At 34.9% G+C, this 21,713-nt stretch overlaps 1 long non-coding RNA gene across 1 annotated transcript in view; it reads left to right on the top strand.

Moving 5' to 3' along the window:
• The window catches only part of LOC141191434 (uncharacterized), a 398,781-nt gene that overhangs the window by 250,624 nt on the left and 126,444 nt on the right, over positions 1-21,713 (top strand). The gene's annotated exons all lie outside the window — the stretch shown is intronic.

Below are 21,713 nucleotides of genomic sequence, written 5' to 3'. Positions count from 1 at the left end.
ACAAGTCACACACTGCTAGAAGCCTAAATATTTCTTCAGAGCTAGATGAGGAAAAAAATTATATTGAATTTGCAACCTGATTGAGGTCAGTATAGATGGACTAATAGAACAAGTCCCACACACTGCTAGAAGCTGAAATATTATTTCAGAGCTAGATGCAGAAAAAAGTTATATTGAATTTGCAACCTGATGGAGGTCAGTATAGATGGACTAACAGAACAAGTCCTACACACTGCTAGAAGCCTAAATATTGTTTCAGAGCTAGATGCAGAAAAAAATTATATTGAATTTGCAACCTTATGGAGGTTAGTATAGATGGACTAATAGAACAAGTCCCACACAGTGCTACAGGCTGAAATATTTTTTCAGAGCTATATGAAGAAAAAGACTATATTGAATTTGCAACCTTATGGAGGTTAGTATAGATGGACTATTAGAACAAGTCCCACACACTGCTAGAAGCCTAAATAATTTTTCAGAGCTAGATGCAGAAAAAAATTATATTGAATTTGCAACCTGATTGAGGTCAGTATAGATGGACTAATAGAACAAGTCCCACACACTGCTACAAGCTGAAATATTTATTCAGAGCTATATGCAGAAAAAAATTATATTGAATTTGCAACCTGATGGAGGTCAGTATAGATGGACTAATAGAACAAGTCCCACACACGTCTACAAGCCTAAATAATTTTTCAGAGCTAGATGCAGAAAAAAATTATATTGAATTTGCAACCTGATGGAGGTCAGTATAGATGGACTAATAGAACAAGTCCCACACACTACTAGAAGCCTAAATATTTTTTCAGAGCTAGATGCAGAAAAAAATTATATTGCATTTGCAACCTGATGGAGGTCAGTATAGATGGACTAATAGAACAAGTCCCACACACTGCTACAGGCTTAAATATTTTTTCAGAGCTATATGCAAAAAAAGATTATATTGAATTTGCATCCTGATGGAGGTCAGTATAGATGGACTAATAGAACAAGTCCCACACACTGCTTCAAGCAGAAATATTTTTTCAGAGCTAGATGCAGAAAAAAATTATATTGAATTTGCAACCTTATGGAGGTTAGTATAGATGGACTAATAGAACAAGTCCCACACACTGCTAGAAGCCTAAATATTGTTTCAGAGCTAGATGCAGAAAAAAATTATATTGAATTTGCAACCTGATGGAGGTCAGTATAGATGGACTAATAGAACAAGTCCCACACTCTGCTACAAGCTGAAATATTTTTTCAGAGCTAGATGAAGAAAGAAATTATATTGAATTTGCAACCTGATGGAGGTCAGTATAGATGGACTAATAGAACAAGTCCCACACACTGCTACAAGCAGAAATATTTTTTCAGAGCTAGATGCAGAAAAAAATTATATTGAATTTACAACCTTATGGAGGTTATTATAGATGGACTAATAGAACAAGTCCCACACACTGCTAGAAGCCTAAATATTGTTTCAGAGCTAGATGCAGAAAAAAATTATATTGAATTTGAAACCTGATGGAGGTCAGTATAGATGGACTAATAGAACAAGTCCCACACACTGCTAGAAACCTAAATATTTTTTCAGAGCTAGATGCAGAAAAAAATTATACTGAATTTACAACCTTATGGAGGTTAGTATAGATGGACTAATAGAACAAGTCCCACACAGTGCTACAGGCTGAAATATTTTTTCAGAGCTATATGCAGAAAAAACTATATTTAAATTTGCAACCTTATGGAGGTTAGTATAGATGGACTAATAGAACAAGTCCCACACACTGCTAGAAGCCTAAATAATTTTTCAGAGCTAGATGCAGAAAAAAATTATATTGAATTTGCAACCTGATGTAGGTCAGTATAGATGGACTAATAGAACAAGTCCCTCACACTGCTACAAGCTGAAATATTTTTTCAGAGCTATATGCAGAATAAAATTATATTGAATTTGCAACCTGATGGAGGTCAGTATAGATGGACTAATAGAACAAGTCCCACACACTGCTAGAAGCCTATATAATTTTTCAGAGCTAGATGCAGAAAAAAATTATATTGAATTTGCAACCTGATGGAGGTCAGTATAGATGGACTAATAGAACAAGTCCCACACACTGCTAGAATCCTAAATATTTTTTCAGAGCTAGATGCAGAAAAAAATTATATTGCATTTGCAACCTGATGGAGGTCAGTATAGATGGACTAATAGAACAAGTCCAACACACTGCTACAGGCTTAAATATTTTTTCAGAGCTATATGCAGAAAAACATTATATTGAATTTGCAACCTGATGGAGGTCAGTATAGATGGACTAATAGAACAAGTCCCACACACTGCTACAAGCAGACATATTTTTTCAGAGCTAGATGCAGAAAAAAATTATATTGAATTTGCAACCTCATGGAGGTTTGTATAGATGGACTAATAGAACAAGTACCACACACTGCTAGAAGCCTAAATATTGTTTCAGGGCTAGATGCAGAAAAAAATTATATTGAATTTGCAACCTGATGGAGTTCAGTATAGATGGACTAATAGAACAAGTCCCACACTCTGCTACAAGCTGAAATATTTTTTCAGAGCTAGATGAAGAAAGAAATTATATTGAATTTGCAACCTGATGGAGGTCAGTATAGATGGACTAATAGAACAAGTCCCACACACTGCTACAAGCCTAATTAATTTTTAAGAGCTAGATGCAGAAAAAAATTATATCGAATTTGCAACCTGATGGAGGTCAGTATAGATGGACTAATAGAACAAGTCAAACACACTGCTAGAAGCCTAAATATTTTTTCAGAGCTAGATGCAGAAAAAAATTATATTGAATTTGCAACCTGATGGAGGTCAGTATAGATGGACTAACAGAACAAGTCACACACTGCTAGAAGCCTAAATATTTCTTCAGAGCTAGATGAGGAAAAAAATTATATTGAATTTGCAACCTGATGGAGGTCAGTATAGAAGGACTAATAGAACAAGTCCCACACACTGCTACAAGCCTAATTAATTTTTAAGAGCTAGATGCAGAAAAAAATTATATCGAATTTGCAACCTGATGGAGGTCAGTATAGATGGACTAATAGAACAAGTCCCACACACTGCTAGAAGCCTAAATATTTTTTCAGAGCTAGATGTAGAAAAAAATTATATTGAATTTGCAACCTGATGGAGGTCAGTATAGATGGACTAATAGAACAAGTCCCACACACTGCTAGAAGCCTAAATATTTCTTCAGAGCTAGATGAGGAAAAAAATTATATTGAATTTGCAACCTGATTGAGGTCAGTATAGATGGACTAATAGAACAAGTCCCACACACTGCTAAAAGCTGAAATATTATTTCAGAGCTAGATGCAGAAAAAAGTTATATTGAATTTGCAACCTGATGGAGGTCAGTATAGATGGACTAATAGAACAAGTCCTACACACTGCTAGAAGCCTAAATATTGTTTCAGAGCTAGATGCAGAAAAAAATTATATTGAATTTGCAACCTGATGGAGGTCAGTATAGATGGACTAATAGAACAAGTCACACACTGCTAGAAGCCTAAATATTTCTTCAGAGCTAGATGAGGAAAAAAAATATATTGAATTTGCAACCTGATGGAGGTCAGTATAGAAGGACTAATAGAACAAGTCCCACACACTGCTACAAGCCTAATTAATTTTTAAGAGCTAGATGCAGAAAAAAATTATATCGAATTTGCAACCTGATGGAGGTCAGTATAGATGGACTAATAGAACAAGTCCCACACACTGCTACAAGCTGAAATATTTATTCAGAGCTATATGCAGAAAAAAATTATATTGAATTTGCAACCTGATGGAGGTCAGTATAGATGGACTAATAGAACAAGTCCCACACACGTCTACAAGCCTAAATAATTTTTCAGAGCTAGATGCAGAAAAAAATTATATTGAATTTGCAACCTGATGGAGGTCAGTATAGATGGACTAATAGAACAAGTCCCACACACTACTAGAAGCCTAAATATTTTTTCAGAGCTAGATGCAGAAAAAAATTATATTGCATTTGCAACCTGATGGAGGTCAGTATAGATGGACTAATAGAACAAGTCCCACACACTGCTACAGGCTTAAATATTTTTTCAGAGCTATATGCAAAAAAAGATTATATTGAATTTGCATCCTGATGGAGGTCAGTATAGATGGACTAATAGAACAAGTCCCACACACTGCTTCAAGCAGAAATATTTTTTCAGAGCTAGATGCAGAAAAAAATTATATTGAATTTGCAACCTTATGGAGGTTAGTATAGATGGACTAATAGAACAAGTCCCACACACTGCTAGAAGCCTAAATATTGTTTCAGAGCTAGATGCAGAAAAAAATTATATTGAATTTGCAACCTGATGGAGGTCAGTATAGATGGACTAATAGAACAAGTCCCACACTCTGCTACAAGCTGAAATATTTTTTCAGAGCTAGATGAAGAAAGAAATTATATTGAATTTGCAACCTGATGGAGGTCAGTATAGATGGACTAATAGAACAAGTCCCACACACTGCTACAAGCAGAAATATTTTTTCAGAGCTAGATGCAGAAAAAAATTATATTGAATTTACAACCTTATGGAGGTTATTATAGATGGACTAATAGAACAAGTCCCACACACTGCTAGAAGCCTAAATATTGTTTCAGAGCTAGATGCAGAAAAAAATTATATTGAATTTGAAACCTGATGGAGGTCAGTATAGATGGACTAATAGAACAAGTCCCACACACTGCTAGAAACCTAAATATTTTTTCAGAGCTAGATGCAGAAAAAAATTATACTGAATTTACAACCTTATGGAGGTTAGTATAGATGGACTAATAGAACAAGTCCCACACAGTGCTACAGGCTGAAATATTTTTTCAGAGCTATATGCAGAAAAAACTATATTTAAATTTGCAACCTTATGGAGGTTAGTATAGATGGACTAATAGAACAAGTCCCACACACTGCTAGAAGCCTAAATAATTTTTCAGAGCTAGATGCAGAAAAAAATTATATTGAATTTGCAACCTGATGTAGGTCAGTATAGATGGACTAATAGAACAAGTCCCTCACACTGCTACAAGCTGAAATATTTTTTCAGAGCTATATGCAGAATAAAATTATATTGAATTTGCAACCTGATGGAGGTCAGTATAGATGGACTAATAGAACAAGTCCCACACACTGCTAGAAGCCTATATAATTTTTCAGAGCTAGATGCAGAAAAAAATTATATTGAATTTGCAACCTGATGGAGGTCAGTATAGATGGACTAATAGAACAAGTCCCACACACTGCTAGAATCCTAAATATTTTTTCAGAGCTAGATGCAGAAAAAAATTATATTGCATTTGCAACCTGATGGAGGTCAGTATAGATGGACTAATAGAACAAGTCCAACACACTGCTACAGGCTTAAATATTTTTTCAGAGCTATATGCAGAAAAACATTATATTGAATTTGCAACCTGATGGAGGTCAGTATAGATGGACTAATAGAACAAGTCCCACACACTGCTACAAGCAGACATATTTTTTCAGAGCTAGATGCAGAAAAAAATTATATTGAATTTGCAACCTCATGGAGGTTTGTATAGATGGACTAATAGAACAAGTACCACACACTGCTAGAAGCCTAAATATTGTTTCAGGGCTAGATGCAGAAAAAAATTATATTGAATTTGCAACCTGATGGAGTTCAGTATAGATGGACTAATAGAACAAGTCCCACACTCTGCTACAAGCTGAAATATTTTTTCAGAGCTAGATGAAGAAAGAAATTATATTGAATTTGCAACCTGATGGAGGTCAGTATAGATGGACTAATAGAAAAAGTCCCACACACTGCTACAAGCCTAATTAATTTTTAAGAGCTAGATGCAGAAAAAAATTATATCGAATTTGCAACCTGATGGAGGTCAGTATAGATGGACTAATAGAACAAGTCAAACACACTGCTAGAAGCCTAAATATTTTTTCAGAGCTAGATGCAGAAAAAAATTATATTGAATTTGCAACCTGATGGAGGTCAGTATAGATGGACTAACAGAACAAGTCACACACTGCTAGAAGCCTAAATATTTCTTCAGAGCTAGATGAGGAAAAAAATTATATTGAATTTGCAACCTGATGGAGGTCAGTATAGAAGGACTAATAGAACAAGTCCCACACACTGCTACAAGCCTAATTAATTTTTAAGAGCTAGATGCAGAAAAAAATTATATCGAATTTGCAACCTGATGGAGGTCAGTATAGATGGACTAATAGAACAAGTCCCACACACTGCTAGAAGCCTAAATATTTTTTCAGAGCTAGATGTAGAAAAAAATTATATTGAATTTGCAACCTGATGGAGGTCAGTATAGATGGACTAATAGAACAAGTCCCACACACTGCTAGAAGCCTAAATATTTCTTCAGAGCTAGATGAGGAAAAAAATTATATTGAATTTGCAACCTGATTGAGGTCAGTATAGATGGACTAATAGAACAAGTCCCACACACTGCTAAAAGCTGAAATATTATTTCAGAGCTAGATGCAGAAAAAAGTTATATTGAATTTGCAACCTGATGGAGGTCAGTATAGATGGACTAATAGAACAAGTCCTACACACTGCTAGAAGCCTAAATATTGTTTCAGAGCTAGATGCAGAAAAAAATTATATTGAATTTGCAACCTGATGGAGGTCAGTATAGATGGACTAATAGAACAAGTCACACACTGCTAGAAGCCTAAATATTTCTTCAGAGCTAGATGAGGAAAAAAAATATATTGAATTTGCAACCTGATGGAGGTCAGTATAGAAGGACTAATAGAACAAGTCCCACACACTGCTACAAGCCTAATTAATTTTTAAGAGCTAGATGCAGAAAAAAATTATATCGAATTTGCAACCTGATGGAGGTCAGTATAGATGGACTAATAGAACAAGTCCCACACACTGCTAGAAGCCTAAATATTTTTTCAGAGCTAGATGTAGAAAAAAATTATATTGAATTTGCAACCTGATGGAGGTCAGTATAGATGGACTAATAGAACAAGTCCCACACACTGCTAGAAGCCTAAATATTTCTTCAGAGCTAGATGAGGAAAAAAATTATATTGAATTTGCAACCTGATTGAGGTCAGTATAGATGGACTAATAGAACAAGTCCCACACACTGCTAAAAGCTGAAATATTATTTCAGAGCTAGATGCAGAAAAAAGTTATATTGAATTTGCAACCTGATGGAGGTCAGTATAGATGGACTAATAGAACAAGTCCTACACACTGCTAGAAGCCTAAATATTGTTTCAGAGCTAGATGCAGAAAAAAATTATATTGAATTTGCAACCTTATGGAGGTTAGTATAGATGGACTAATAGAACAAGTCCCACACAGTGCTACAGGCTGAAATATTTTTTCAGAGCTATATGAAGAAAAAGACTATATTGAATTTGCAACCTTATGGAGGTTAGTATAGATGGACTATTAGAACAAGTCCCACACACTGCTAGAAGCCTAAATAATTTTTCAGAGCTAGATGCAGAAAAAAAATTATATTGAATTTGCAACCTGATTGAGGTCAGTATAGATGGACTAATAGAACAAGTCCCACACACTGCTACAAGCTGAAATATTTTTTCAGAGCTATATGCAGAAAAAAAATTATATTGAATTTGCAACCTGATGGAGGTCAGTATAGATGGACCAATAGAACAAGTCCCACACACGTCTACAAGCCTAAATAATTTTTCAGAGCTAGATGCAGAAAAAAATTATATTGAATTTGCAACCTGATGGAGGTCAGTATAGATGGACTAATAGAACAAGTCCCATACACTACTAGAAGCCTAAATATTTTTTCAGAGCTAGATGCAGAAAAAAATTATATTGAATTTGCAACCTGATGGAGGTCAGTATAGATTGACTAATAGAACAAGTCCCACACACTGCTAAAGGCTTAAATATTTTTTCAGAGCTATATGCAAAAAAAGATTATATTGAATTTGCAACCTGATGGAGGTCAGTATAGATGGACTAATAGAACAAGTCCCACACACTGCTTCAAGCAGAAATATTTTTTCAGAGTTAGATGCAGAAAAAAATTATATTGAATTTGCAACCTTATGGAGGTTAGTATAGATGGACTAATAGAACAAGTCCCACACACTGCTAGAAGCCTAAATATTGTTTCAGAGCTAGATGCAGAAAAAAATTATATTGAATTTGCAACCTGATGGAGGTCAGTATAGATGGACTAATAGAACAAGTCCCACACTCTGCTACAAGCTGAAATATTTTTTCAGAGCTAGATGAAGAAAGAAATTATATTGAATTTGCAACCTGATGGAGGTCAGTATAGATGGACTAATAGAACAAGTCCCACACACTGCTACAAGCAGAAATATTTTTTCAGAGCTAGATGCAGAAAAAATTATATTGAATTTGCAACCTTATGGAGGTTATTATAGATGGACTAATAGAACAAGTCCCACACACTGCTAGAAGCCTAAATATTGTTTCAGAGCTAGATGCAGAAAAAAATTATATTGAATTTGAAACCTGATGGAGGTCAGTATAGATGGACTAATAGAACAAGTCCCACACACTGCTAGAAACCTAAATATTTTTTCAGAGCTAGATGGAGAAAAAAATTATACTGAATTTGCAACCTTATGGAGGTTAGTATAGATGGACTAATAGAACAAGTCCCACACAGTGCTACAGGCTGAAATATTTTTTCAGAGCTATATGCAGAAAAAACTATATTAAAATTTGCAACCTTATGGAGGTTAGTATAGATGGACTAATAGAACAAGTCCCACACACTGCTAGAACCCTAAATAATTTTTCAGAGCTAGATGCAGAAAAAAATTATATTGAATTTGCAACCTGATGTAGGTCAGTATAGATGGACTAATAGAACAAGTCCCTCACACTGCTACAAGCTGAAATATTTTTTCAGAGCTATATGCAGAAAAAAATTATATTGAATTTGCAACCTGATGGAGGTCAGTATAGATGGACTAATAGAACAAGTCCCACACACGGCTACAAGCCTAAATAATTTTTCAGAGCTAGATGCAGAAAAAAATTATATTGAATTTGCAACCTGATGGAGGTCAGTATAGATGGACTAATAGAACAAGTCCCACACACTGCTAGAAGCCTATGTAATTTTTCAGAGCTAGATGCAGAAAAAAATTATATTGAATTTGCAACCTGATGGAGGTCAGTATAGATGGACTAATAGAACAAGTCCCACACACTGCTAGAATCCTAAATATTTTTTCAGAGCTAGATGCAGAAAAAAATTATATTGCATTTGCAACCTGATGGAGGTCAGTATAGATGGACTAATAGAACAACTCCCACACACTGCTACAGGCTTAAATATTTTTTCAGAGCTATATGCAGAAAAAGATTATATTGAATTTACAACCTGATGGAGGTCAGTATAGATGGACTAATAGAACAAGTCCCACACACTGCTACAAGCAGAAATATTTTTTCAGAGCTAGATGGAGAAAAAAATTATATTGAATTTGCAACCTTATGGAGGTTAGTATAGATGGACTAATAAAACAAGTCCCACACACTGCTAGAAGCCTAAATATTGTTTCAAAGCTAGATGCAGAAAAAAATTATATTGAATTTGCAACCTGATGGAGGTCAGTATAGATGGACTAATAGAACAAGTCCCACACTCTGCTACAAGCTGAAATATTTTTTCAGAGCTAGATGAAGAAAGAAATTATATTGAATTTGCAACCTGATGGAGGTCAGTATAGAAGGACTAATAGAACAAGTCCCACACACTGCTACAAGCCTAATTAATTTTTAAGAGCTAGATGCAGAAACAAATTATATTGAATTTGCAAACTGATGGAGGTCAGTATAGATGGACTAATAGAATAAGTCCCACACACTGCTAGAAGCCTAAATATTTTTTCAGAGCTAGATGCAGAAAAAAATTATATTGAATTTGCAACCTGATGGAGTTCAGTATAGATGGACTAATAGAACAAGTCCCACACTCTGCTACAAGCTGAAATATTTTTTCAGAGCTAGATGAAGAAAGAAATTATATTGAATTTGCAACCTGATGGAGGTCAGTATAGAAGGACTAATAGAACAAGTCCCACACACTGCTACAAGCCTAATTAATTTTTAAGAGCTAGATGCAGAAAAAAATTATATCGAATTTGCAACCTAATGGAGGTCAGTATAGATGGACTAATAGAACAAGTCCCACACACTGCTAGCAGCCTAAATATTTTTTCAGAGCTGGATGTAGAAAAAAATTATATTGAATTTGCAACCTGATGGAGGTCAGTATAGATGGACTAATAGAACAAGTCCCACACACTGCTAGAAGCCTAAATATTTCTTCAGAGCTAGATGAGGAAAAAAATTATATTGAATTTGCAACCTGATTGAGGTCAGTATAGATAGACTAATAGAACAAGTCCCACACATTGCTAGAAGCTGAAATATTATTTCAGAGCTAGATGCAGAAAAAAGTTATATTGAATTTGCAACCTGATGGAGGTCAGTATAGATGGACTAATAGAACAAGTCCTACACACTGCTACAAGCTGAAATATTTTTTCAGAGCTAGATGCAGAAAAAAATTATATTGAATTTGCAGCCTTATGGAGGTTAGTATAGATGGACTAATAGAAAAAGTCCCACACACTGCTACAGGCTGAAATATTTTTTCAGAGCTATATGCAGAAAAAGATTATATTGAATATGTAACCTTATGGAGGTTAGTATAGATGGACTAATAGAACAAGTCCCACACACTGCTAGAAGCCTAAATATTTTTTCAGAGCTAGATGCAGAAAAAAATTAGATTGCATTTGCAACCTGATGGAGGTCAGTATAGATGGACTAATAGAGCAAGTCCCACACTCTGCTACAAGCTGAAATATTTTTTCAGAGCTAGATGAAGAAAGAAATTATATTGAATTTGCAACCTGATGGAGGTCAGTATAGATGGACTAATAGAACAAGTCCCACACACTGCTACAAGCAGAAATATTTTTTCAGAGCTAGATGCAGAAAAAAATTATATTGAATTTGCAACCTTATGGAGGTTATTATAGATGGACTAATAGAACAAGTCCCACACACTGCTAGAAGCCTAAATATTGTTTCAGAGCTAGATGCAGAAAAAAATTATATTGAATTTGAAACCTGATGGAGGTCAGTATAGATGGACTAATAGAACAAGTGCCACACACTGCTAGAAACCTAAATATTTTTTCAGAGCTAGATGCAGAAAAAAATTATACTGAATTTGCAACCTTATGGAGGTTAGTATAGATGGACTAATAGAACAAGTCCCACACAGTGCTACAGGCTGAAATATTTTTTCAGAGCTATATGCAGAAAAAACTATATTGAATTTGCAACCTTATGGAGGTTAGTATAGATGGACTAATAGAACAAGTCCCACACACTGCTAGAAGCCTAAATAATTTTTCAGAGCTAGATGCAGAAAAAAATTATATTGAATTTGCAACCTGATGTAGGTCAGTATAGATGGACTAATAGAACAAGTCCCACACACTGCTACAAGCCTAAATATTTTTTCAGAGCTAGATGTAGAAAAAAATTATATTGAATTTGCAACCTTATGGATGTTAGTATAGATGGACTAATAGAACAAGTCCCACACACTGCTACAGGCTGAAATATTTTTTCAGAGCTATATGCAGAAAAAGATTATATTGAATATGCAACCTTATGGAGGTTAGTATAGATGGACTAATAGAACTAGTCCCACACACTGCTAGAAGCCTAAATAATTTTTCAGAGCTAGATGCAGAAAAAAATTATATTGAATTTGCAACCTGATGGAGGTCAGTATAGATGGACTAATAGAACAAGTCCCACACACTGCTACAAGCTGAAATATTTTTTCAGAGCTATATGCAGAAAAAAATTATATTGAATTTGCAACCTGATGGAGGTCAGTATAGATGGACTAATAGAACAAGTCCCACACACGGCTACAAGTCTAAATAATTTTTCAGAGCTAGATGCAGAAAAAAATTATATTGAATTTGCAACCTGATGGAGGTCAGTATAGATGGACTAATAGAACAAGTGCCACACACTGCTAGAAGCCTATATAATTTTTCAGAGCTAGATGCAGAAAAAAATTATATTGAATTTGCATCCTGATGGAGGTCAGTATAGATGGACTAATAGAACAAGTCCCACACACTGCTAGAAGCCTAAATATTTTTTCAGAGCTAGATGCAGAAAAAAATTATATTGCATTTGCAACCTGATGGAGGTCAGTATAGATGGACTAATAGAACAAGTCACACACACTGCTACAGGCTTAAAAAAATTTTCAGAGCTATATGCACAAAAAGATTATATTGAATTTGCAACCTGATGGAGGTCAGTATAGATGGACTAATAGAACAAGTCCCACACTCTGCTACAAGCTGAAATATTTTTTCAGAGCTAGATGAAGAAAGAAATTATATTGAATTTGCAACCTGATGGAGGTCAGTATAGATGGACTAATAGAACAAGTCCCACACACTGCTACAAGCCTAATTAATTTTTAAGAGCTAGATACAGAAAAAAATTACATTGAATTTGCAAACTGATGGAGGTCAGTATAGATGGACTAATAGAACAAGTCCCACACACTGCTAGAAGCCTAAATATTTTTTCAGAGCTAGATGCAGAACAAAATTATATTGAATTTGCAACCTGATGGAGGTCAGTATAGATGGACTAATAGAACAAGTCCCACACACTGCTAGAAGCCTAAATATTTCTTCAGAGCTAGATGAGGAAAAAAATCATATTGAATTTGCAACCTGATGGAGGTCAGTATAGAAGGACTATTAGAACAAGTCCCACACACTGCTACAAGCCTAATTAATTTTTAAGAGATAAATGCAGAAAAAAATTATATTGAATTTGCAAACTGATGGAGGTCAGTATAGATGGACTAATAGAACAAGTCCCACACACTGCTAGAAGCCTAAATATTTTTTCAGAGCTAGATGCAGAAAAAAATTATATTGAATTTGCAACCTGATGGAGGTCAGTATAGATGGACTAATAGAACAAGTCCCACACACTGCTACAAGCTGAAATATTTTTTCAGAGCTATATGCAGAAAAAAATTATATTGAATTTGCAACCTGATGGAGGTCAGTATAGATGGACTAATAGAACAAGTCCCACACACGGCTACAAGTCTAAATAATTTTTCAGAGCTAGATGCAGAAAAAAATTATATTGAATTTGCAACCTGATGGAGGTCAGTATAGATGGACTAATAGAACAAGTGCCACACACTGCTAGAAGCCTATATAATTTTTCAGAGCTAGATGCAGAAAAAAATTATATTGAATTTGCATCCTGATGGAGGTCAGTATAGATGGACTAATAGAACAAGTCCCACACACTGCTAGAAGCCTAAATATTTTTTCAGAGCTAGATGCAGAAAAAAATTATATTGCATTTGCAACCTGATGGAGGTCAGTATAGATGGACTAATAGAACAAGTCACACACACTGCTACAGGCTTAAAAAAAATTTCAGAGCTATATGCACAAAAAGATTATATTGAATTTGCAACCTGATGGAGGTCAGTATAGATGGACTAATAGAACAAGTCCCACACTCTGCTACAAGCTGAAATATTTTTTCAGAGCTAGATGAAGAAAGAAATTATATTGAATTTGCAACCCGATGGAGGTCAGTATAGATGGACTAATAGAACAAGTCCCACACACTGCTACAAGCCTAATTAATTTTTAAGAGCTAGATGCAGAAAAAAATTACATTGAATTTGCAAACTGATGGAGGTCAGTATAGATGGACTAATAGAACAAGTCCCACACACTGCTAGAAGCCTAAATATTTTTTCAGAGCTAGATGCAGAACAAAATTATATTGAATTTGCAACCTGATGGAGGTCAGTATAGATGGACTAATAGAACAAGTCCCACACACTGCTAGAAGCCTAAATATTTCTTCAGAGCTAGATGAGGAAAAAAATCATATTGAATTTGCAACCTGATGGAGGTCAGTATAGAAGGACTATTAGAACAAGTCCCACACACTGCTACAAGCCTAATTAATTTTTAAGAGATAAATGCAGAAAAAAATTATATTGAATTTGCAAACTGATGGAGGTCAGTATAGATGGACTAATAGAACAAGTCCCACACACTGCTAGAAGCCTAAATATTTTTTCAGAGCTAGATGCAGAAAAAAATTATATTGAATTTGCAACCTGATGGAGGTCAGTATAGATGGACTAATAGAACAAGTCCCACAAACTGCTAGAAGCCTAAATATTTCTTCAGAGCTAGATGAGGAAAAAAATTATATTGAATTTGCAACCTGATTGAGGTCAGTATAGATGGACTAATAGAACAAGTCCCACACACTGCTAGAAGCCTAAATATTTTTTCAGAGCTAGATGCAGAACAAAATTATATTGAATTTGCAACCTGATGGAGGTCAGTATAGATGGACTAATAGAACAAGTCCCACACACTGCTAGAAGCCTAAATATTTCTTCAGAGCTAGATGAGGAAAAAAATCATATTGAATTTGCAACCTGATGGAGGTCAGTATAGAAGGACTATTAGAACAAGTCCCACACACTGCTACAAGCCTAATTAATTTTTAAGAGATAAATGCAGAAAAAAATTATATTGAATTTGCAAACTGATGGAGGTCAGTATAGATGGACTAATAGAACAAGTCCCACACACTGCTAGAAGCCTAAATATTTTTTCAGAGCTAGATGCAGAAAAAAATTATATTGAATTTGCAACCTGATGGAGGTCAGTATAGATGGACTAATAGAAAAAGTCCCACAAACTGCTAGAAGCCTAAATATTTCTTCAGAGCTAGATGAGGAAAAAAATTATATTGAATTTGCAACCTGATTGAGGTCAGTATAGATGGACTAATAGAACAAGTCCCACACACTGCTAGAAGCTGAAATATTTTTTCAGAGCTAGATGAAGAAAAAAGTTTTATTGAATTTGCAACCTGATGGAGGTCAGTATAGATGGACTAATAGAACAAGTCCCACACACTGCTAGAAGCCTAAATATTTCTTCAGAGCTAGATGAGGAAAAAAATCATATTGAATTTGCAACCTGATGGAGGTCAGTATAGAAGGACTATTAGAACAAGTCCCACACACTGCTACAAGCCTAATTAATTTTTAAGAGATAAATGCAGAAAAAAATTATATTGAATTTGCAACCTGATGGAGGTCAGTATAGATGGACTAATAGAGCAAGTCCCACACACGGCTACAAGCCTAAATATTTTTTCAGAGCTAGATGCAGAAAAAAATTATATTGAATTTGCAACCTGATGGAGGTCAGTATAGATGGACTAATAGAACAAGTGCCACACACTGCTAGATGCCTATATAATTTTTCAGAGCTAGATGCAGAAAAAAATTATATTGAATTTGCAACCTGATGGAGGTCAGTATAGATGGACTAATAGAACAAGTCCCACACACTGCTAGAAGCCTAAATATTTCTTCAGAGCTAGATGAGGAAAAAAATCATATTGAATTTGCAACCTGATGGAGGTCAGTATAGAAGGACTATTAGAACAAGTCCCACACACTGCTACAAGCCTAATTAATTTTTAAGAGATAAATGCAGAAAAAAATTATATTGAATTTGCAACCTGATTGAGGTCAGTATAGATGGACTAATAGAACAAGTCCCACACACTGCTAGAAGCTGAAATATTTTTTCAGAGCTAGATGAAGAAAAAAGTTTTATTGAATTTGCAACCTGATGGAGGTCAGTATAGATGGACTAATAGAACAAGTCCCACACACTGCTAGAAGCCTAAATATTTCTTCAGAGCTAGATGAGGAAAAAAATCATATTGAATTTGCAACCTGATGGAGGTCAGTATAGAAGGACTATTAGAACAAGTCCCACACACTGCTACAAGCCTAATTAATTTTTAAGAGATAAATGCAGAAAAAAATTATATTGAATTTGCAACCTGATGGAGGTCAGTATAGATGGACTAATAGAGCAAGTCCCACACACGGCTACAAGCCTAAATATTTTTTCAGAGCTAGATGCAGAAAAAAATTATATTGAATTTGCAACCTGATGGAGGTCAGTATAGATGGACTAATAGAACAAGTGCCACACACTGCTAGATGCCTATATAATTTTTCAGAGCTAGATGCAGAAAAAAATTATATTGAATTTGCAACCTGATGGAGGTCAGTATAGATGGACTAATAGAACAAGTCCCACACACTGCTAGAAGCCTAAATATTTCTTCAGAGCTAGATGAGGAAAAAAATCATATTGAATTTGCAACCTGATGGAGGTCAGTATAGAAGGACTATTAGAACAAGTCCCACACACTGCTACAAGCCTAATTAATTTTTAAGAGATAAATGCAGAAAAAAATTATATTGAATTTGCAAACTGATGGAGGTCAGTATAGATGGACTAATAGAACAAGTCCCACACACTGCTAGAAGCCTAAATATTTTTTCAGAGCTAGATGCAGAAAAAAATTATATTGAATTTGCAACCTGATGGAGGTCAGTATAGATGGACTAATAGAACAAGTCCCACAAACTGCTAAAAGCCTAAATATTTCTTCAGAGCTAGATGAGGAAAAAAATTATATTGAATTTGCAACCTGATTGAGGTCAGTATAGATGGACTAATAGAACAAGTCCCACACACTGCTAGAAGCTGAAATATTTTTTCAGAGCTAGATGAAGAAAAAAGTTTTATTGAATTTGAAACCTGATGGAGGTCAGTATAGATGGACTAATAGAACAAGTCCTACACACTGCTACAAGCTGAAATATTTTTTCAGAGCTAGATGCAGAAAAAAATTATATTGAATTTGCAACCTTATGGAGGTTAGTATAGATGGACTAATAGAACAATCCCACACACTGCTACAGGGTGAAATAATTTTTCAGAGCTATATGCAGAAAAAGATTATATTGAATATGTAACCTTATGGAGGTTAGTATAGATGGACTAATAGAACAAGTCCCACACACTGCTAGAAGCCTAAATAATTTTTCAGAGCTAGATGCAGAAAACAATTATATTGAATTTGCAACCTGATGGAGGTCAGTATAGATGGACTAATAGAACAAGTCCCACACACTGCTACAAGCTGAAATATTTTTTCAGAGCTATATGCAGAAAAAAATTATATTGAATTTGCAACCTGATGGAGGTCAGTATAGATAGACTAATAGAGCAAGTCCCACACACGGCTACAAGCCTAAATATTTTTTCAGAGCTAGATGCAGAAAAAAATTATATTGAATTTGCAACCTGATGGAGGTCAGTATAGATGGACTAATAGAACAAGTGCCACACACTGCTAGATGCCTATATAATTTTTCAGAGCTAGATGCAGAAAAAAATTATATTGAATTTGCAACCTGATGGAGGTCAGTATAGATGGACTAATAGAACAAGTCCCACACACTGCTAGAAGCCTAAATATTTTTTCAGAGCTAGATGCAGAAAAAAATTATATTGCATTTGCAACCTGATGGAGGTCAGTATAGATGGACTAATCTAACAAGTCCCACACACTGCTAGAAGCCTAAATATTGTTTCAGAGCTAGATGCAGAAAAAAATTATATTGAATTTGCAACCTTATGGAGGTTAGTATAGATGGACTAATAGAACAAGTCCCACACAGTGCTACAGGCTGAAGTATTTTTTCAGAGCTATATGCAGAAAAAGACTATATTGAATTTGCAACCTTATGGAGGTTAGTATAGATGGACTATTAGAACAAGTCCCACACACTGCTAGAAGCCTAAATAATTTTTCAGAGCTAGATGCAGAAAAAAATTATATTGAATTTGCAACCTGATGGAGGTCAGTATAGATGGACTAATAGAACAAGTCCCACACACTGCTACAAGCTGAAATATTTTTTCAGAGCTATATGCAGAAAAAAATTATATTGAATTTGCAACCTGATGGAGGTCAGTATAGATGGACTAATAGAACAAGTCCCTCACACGGCTACAAGCCTAAATAATTTTTCAGAGCTAGATGCAGAAAAAAATTATATTGAATTTGCAACCTGATGGAGGTCAGTATAGATGGACTAATAGAACAAGTCCCACACACTGCTAGAAGCCTAAATATTTTTTCAGAGCTAGATGCAGAAAAAAATTATATTGCATTTGCAACCTGATGGAGGTCAGTATAGATGGACTAATAGAACAAGTCCCACACACTGCTACTGGCTTAAATATTTTTTCAGAGCTAGATGCAGAAAAAGATTATATTGAATTTGCAACCTGATGGAGGTCAGTATAGATGGACTAATAGAACAAGTCCCACACACTGCTAGAAGCCTAAATATTGTTTCAGAGCTAGATGAAGAAAAAAATTATATTGAATTTGCAACCTGATGGAGGTCAGTATAGATGGACTAATAGAACAAGTCCCAAACTCTGCTACAAGCTGAAATATTTTTTCAGAGCTAGATGAAGAAAGAAATTATATTGAATTTGCAACCTGATGGAGGTCAGTATAGATGGACTAATAGAACAAGTCCCACACACTGCTACAAGCAGAAATATTTTTTCAGAGCTAGATGCAGAAAAAAATTATATTGAATTTGCAACCTTATGGAGGTTATTATAGATGGACTAATAGAACAAGTCCCACACACTGCTAGAAGCCTAAATATTGTTTCAGAGCTAGATGCAGAAAAAAATTATATTGAATTTGCAACCTTATGGAGGTTAGTATATATGGACTAATAGAACAAGTCCCACACAGTGCTACAAGCTGAAATATTTTTTCAGAGCTATATGCAGAAAAAGACTATATTGAATTTGCAACCTTATGGAGGTTAGTATAGATGGACTAATAGAACAAGTCCCACACACTGCTAGAAGCCTAAATAATTTTTCAGAGCTAGATGCAGAAAAAAATTATATTGAATTTGCAACCTGATGGAGGTCAGTATAGATGGACTAATAGAACAAGTCCCACACACTTTTAGAAGCCTATATAATTTTTCAGAGCTAGATGCAGAAAAAAATTATATTGAATTTGCAACCTGATGGAGGTCAGTATAGATGGACTAATAGAACAAGTCCCACACACTGCTAGAATCCTAAATATTTTTTCAGAGCTAGATGCAGAAAAAAATTATACTGCATTTGCAACCTGATGGAGGTCAGTATAGATGGACTAATAGAACAAGTCCCACACACTGCTACAGGCTTAAATATTTTTTCAGAGCTATATGCAGAAAAAGATTATTTTGAATTTGCAACCTGATGGAGGTCAGTATAGATGGACTAATAGAACAAGTCCCACACACTGCTACAAGCAGAAATATTTTTTCAGAGCTAGATGCAGAAAAAAATTATATTGAATTTGCAACCTTATGGAGGTTAGTATAGATGGACTAATAAAACAAGTCCCACACACTGCTAGAAGCCTAAATATTGTTTCAGAGCTAGATGCAGAAAAAAATTATATTGAATTTGCAACCTGACGGAGGTCAGTATAGATGGACTAATAGAACAAGTCCCACACTCTGCTACAAGCTGAAATATTTTTTCAGAGCTAGATGAAGAAAGATTTTATATTGAATTTGCAACCTGATGGAGGTCAGTATAGAAGGACTAATAGAACAAGTCCCACACACTGCTACAAGCCTAATTAATTTTTAAGAGCTAGATGCAGAAAAAAATTATATTGAATTTGCAAACTGATGGAGGTCAGTATAGATGGACTAATAGAACAAGTCCCACACACTGCTAGAAGCCTAAATATTTTTTCAGAGCTAGATGCAGAAAAAAATTATATTGAATTTGCAACCTGATGGAGGTCAGTATAGATGGACTAATAGAACAAGTCCCACACACTGCTGGAAGCCTAAATATTTCTTCAGAGCTAGATGAGGAAAAAAAATATATTGAATTTGCAACCTGATTGAGGTCAGTATAGATGGACTAATAGAGCAAGTCCCACACATTGCTAGAAGCTGAAATATTTTTTCAGAGCTAGATGCAGAAAAAAGTTACATTGAATTTGCAACCTGATGGAGGTCAGTATAGATGGACTAATAGAACATGTCCCACACACTGCTACAAGCTGAAATATTTTTTCAGAGCTAGATGCAGAAAAAAATTATATTGAATTTGCAACCTTATGGAGGTTAGTATAGATGGACTAATAGAACAAGTCCCACACACTGCTACAGGCTGAAATATTTTTTCAGAGCTATATGCAGAAAAAGATTATATTGAATATGCAACCTTATGGAGGTTAGTATAGATGGACTAATAGAACAAGTCCCACACACTGCTAGAAGCCTAAATAATTTTTCAGAGCTAGATGCAGAAAAAAATTATATTGAATTTGCAACCTGATGGAGGTCAGTATAGATGGACTAATAGAACAAGTCCCACAGACTGCTACAAACTGAAATATTTTTTCAGAGCTAGATGCAGAAAAAAATTATGTTGAATTTGCAACCTGATGGAGGTCAGTATAGATGGACTAATAGAACAAGTCCCACACACTGCTAGAAGCCTAAATATATCTTCAGAGCTAGATGAGGAAAAAAATTATATTGAATTTGCAACCTGATTGAGGTCAGTATAGATGGACTAATAGAACAAGTTGAACACACTGCTACAGTCTGAAATATTTTTTCAGAGCTATATGCAGAAAAAAATTATATTGAATTTGCAGCCTTATGGAGGTTAGTATAGATGGACTAATAGAACAAGTCCCACACACTGCTACGAGCTGAAATATTTTTTCAGAGCTAGATGCAGAAAAAAATTATATTGAATTTGCAGCCTTATGGAGGTTAGTATAGATGGACTAATAGAACAAGTTGAACACACTGCTACAGTCTGAAATATTTTTTCAGAGCTATATGCAGAAAAAGATTATATTGAATTTGCAACCTTATGGAGGTTAGTATAGATGGACTAATAGAACAAGTACCACACACTGATAGAAGCCTAAATAATTTTTCAGAGCTAGATGCAGAAAAAAATTATATTGAATTTGCAACCTGATGGAGGTCAGTATAGATGGACTAATAGAACAAGTCCCACACACTGTTAGAAGCCTATATAATTTTTCAGAGCTAGATGCAGAAAAAAATTATATTGAATTTGCAACCTGATGGAGGTCAGTATAGATGGACTAATAGAACAAGTCCCACACACTGCTAGAATCCTAAATATTTTTTCAGAGCTAGATGCAGAAAAAAATTATATTGCATTTGCAACCTGATGGAGGTCAGTATAGATGGACTAATAGAACAAGTCCCACACACTGCTACAGGCTTAAATATTTTTTCAGAGCTATATGCAGAAAAAGATTATATTGAATTTGCAACCTGATGGAGGTCAGTATAGATGGACTAATAGAACAAGTCCCACACACTGCTACAAGCAGAAATATTTTTTCAGAGCTAGATGCAGAAAAAAATTATATTGAATTTGCAACCTGATGGAGGTCAGTATAGATGGACTAATAGAACAAGTCCCAAAGTTTGCTACAAGCTGAAATATTTTTTCAGAGCTAGATGAAGAAAGAAATTATATTGAATTTGTAACCTGATGGAGGTCAGAATAGAAGGACTAATAGAACAAGTCCCACACACTGCTACAAGCCTAATTAATTTTTAAGAGCTAGATGCAGA

Source organism: Phyllobates terribilis, unplaced genomic scaffold (genome assembly GCF_046119375.1).
Source record: "Phyllobates terribilis strain yellow unplaced genomic scaffold, ASM4611937v1 Scaffold_42__1_contigs__length_11168841, whole genome shotgun sequence".
NCBI classification, from domain to species: Eukaryota; Metazoa; Chordata; class Amphibia; order Anura; family Dendrobatidae; genus Phyllobates; species Phyllobates terribilis.
The sequence above is the reverse complement of the archived record's forward strand: the minus strand, read 5'-3'. Positions and strand labels throughout refer to the sequence as shown.